Genomic DNA, 2658 nt, shown 5'->3' with positions numbered 1-2658 from the left:
GGGCCTTAATAGCCCGCAAGCCGTTCCTGAAGACCCCCCCCCCAAGCTCCCAAAATACGGGACGGCTTAAGGTGCTCACCATTTCCGCTGCCCTATCTCTGCCCAAAATGACCAACATGGAGATTAAAACCTCTTTGACTGAATTAAGGTAACCACTAAATCACAGTGCTGCTCATTAACGGAATGCTCCCTTACAACATTCAGTTTTTGCAGGGTACAGCCCGCAACCTCAAAGGGAGATATTGAGGTTTGTTTATTTGTTTGTTCTAGGGTCAAACTGAAACTTTGTATTTCCCAACCAATATACAGTTAATGTATTAAATGAAACTTTTATTTAAAAATAGCCTGATAAACAGTAGATAAAACAAAACATTATTAAATAGAAACACAGAACACTGGCATACCCCGTAGAAATCAATCTATATGTCACTAATATTCTACCTAAATTTACTTTAAGGAAAAAGTTAAATTTCAAAGCATACCCAAAGCTTTGCCAAAAAGGAGGAAAGCAGATTTCACTGGATTCCAGATCTGAGAGATTCAGAGGTTACAGGATGCGGCCAGTTTGTACAGAAACTATTGCATAGGCCAACACATAACTCTAAAGACATGATCTAAGGCACCTCTGAGCACCCCAAAGAATAATAGCTGTAAACTCTCTTCCATTAGTTCTTGAATTTATTTTGGTTATAAAGACATTTATTCATAAGTTATCTATCAATACTGAAAACTGTAAATTAGCTAGAACAGTGGGGGAAAGTGTGTTTGCAGATTTACACAAGCACCTAAAAGCAAACGCTCAGGCCTGCTGTGTAAAATATCCTAAAGAGTGACTTAATTTTATTTATTTATTTATTAGACTTTTACCCCACCCTCCCACCTAGGCGGGAGTTTTTTTAAAAAAATTATTTTATTATTTTTTTATTAGTTATTAGTTATATTTATATCCTGCCCTCCCCTCAGATGGGCTCAGTGCAGCTCACATTTGCTGGCATAATATAGCCGGTTAGCATAAAAATTTTATTATACTTCTATCCTGCCCTGCCCTGCAAGCGGCCTCGGGGTAGGTTACAACCAATTAAAAAAGTTAAAATACAGACCCAATAAATCAAGTAAAATCACAACACAATACCAGGACAGCAAATATTTAACAATATGGTCCTAATTTTCTGCTATATTTGCCTTTTTTATTGCAGTCGCACACTGAATTGACACTTTCAGTGAGTTATATACCACAACTCCAAGACCTTTCTCCTGGTCAGTGACTATCAGTTCAGACCCCATCAACATATATTTATAGTTAGGACTTTTGGCTGCAATTTGCATTACTTTGCACTTACCCATGTTGAACCTCATTTGCCATGTTGACGTTCGTCACTTGCCCAGCCTCTACAAATCCCTCTGGGATGCCACACAGTCCTGTCATCTGCAAACTTAGCCACTTCACTGCTTATTCCCAACTCTAAATCATTCGTGAATAAGTTAAAAAAAAAACACCAGACATAGTACCGAGCCCTGTACTACCTCACTACTTACCACCTTCCACTGTGAAAACTGCCCATTTATACACTTTCTGTTTCCTATGAATTAACCAGTTTTTAATCCACAAGAGGACTCGTCCTCTTAACCCATGACTGCTGAGTTTACTTAGGAGCCTTTGATGAGGAGCTTTATCAAAAGCTTTCTGGAAGTCTGGACAAACAACATCTACTAGGTCACATGTCCATATGTTTCTTCATGCCCTCAAAAATTCTAAAAGGTTAGTGAATCCATGCTGATTCTTTCTCAATAGCTTTTGTTCATCAATGTGCCTACTAATTCTATATTTAATAACAGATTACACCGACTTACTCTGTTTCAGTGTTTGACTGACTGGCCTGTAATTTCCCGGATCTCTCTGGAACCTTCTTTTGAAGATGGGGGTTACATTGCCTATCTTCCAGTCTTTGGGACTGGAGGAAGGTTTTAGAGATAGATTGCATATTTTTGTCAGGAGACTCGCAAGTTCACATTAGAGTTCTTTCAGAACTCTTTGTGAGAATTAGCTTAAATTTTTAGATTTAGTTTAAAATTGGACCCCCCCCTTTTTTTAAAGCCCCAGCTGTATTTAAACCCTAGCTGCAGTTTGTCTTATTTGTTTCCCTTTTTCTATTACGAAAACCTGCCTAAGGTTTAGGCTTATCTGTGAGCTCACTAATCCTTCTGTTTAGAACTAAAATTAACTACACCTCTGTAGTCTGAGCAGCTAAAACTGAAGTGAAATTAGAACTAGACCAGAAAATTAGACTGGTTTTCTTCTACTAATTTATTTGAAGAAAATTTTATTGTTGGTCTTTATGTTTTTTGCAATATGCTCCCCTTAGTCCCTTTTTGCTTGTCTGATCACTAACTTGCATTTTATTTGGCAAAGCCTGCATGGCTAACTGGAAGCAGTAAAGGTTAGTTCAAGTGAGGTAAATAAAAGGGAGCACAGACTTTGGCATTTATTTACTTGCCATATGATAAATAAATGCCAAATCCCCCAGCCTCTGCTTACATTCTGCCTTCATAATTGCTCTTTTAAAAAATCCCTTTTTAAAATAAAATCCCTATTTACATAGATCTGTTTGTGCAAAGTGTTCATACTTTTTTAGGGACATGGAAAGACTGGTGTAGGGA

At 37.7% G+C, this 2658-nt stretch overlaps 1 protein-coding gene across 1 annotated transcript in view; it reads left to right on the top strand.

Moving 5' to 3' along the window:
• The window catches only part of DNMT3L (DNA (cytosine-5-)-methyltransferase 3-like), a 36995-nt gene that overhangs the window by 2197 nt on the left and 32140 nt on the right, over nucleotides 1-2658 (top strand). The gene's annotated exons all lie outside the window — the stretch shown is intronic.

Source organism: Gekko japonicus, unplaced genomic scaffold (assembly GCF_001447785.1).
Source record: "Gekko japonicus isolate JY-2015 unplaced genomic scaffold, Gekko_japonicus_V1.1 scaffold4, whole genome shotgun sequence".
Taxonomy (NCBI): Eukaryota; Metazoa; Chordata; class Lepidosauria; order Squamata; family Gekkonidae; genus Gekko; species Gekko japonicus.
The sequence above is the reverse complement of the archived record's forward strand: the minus strand, read 5'-3'. Positions and strand labels throughout refer to the sequence as shown.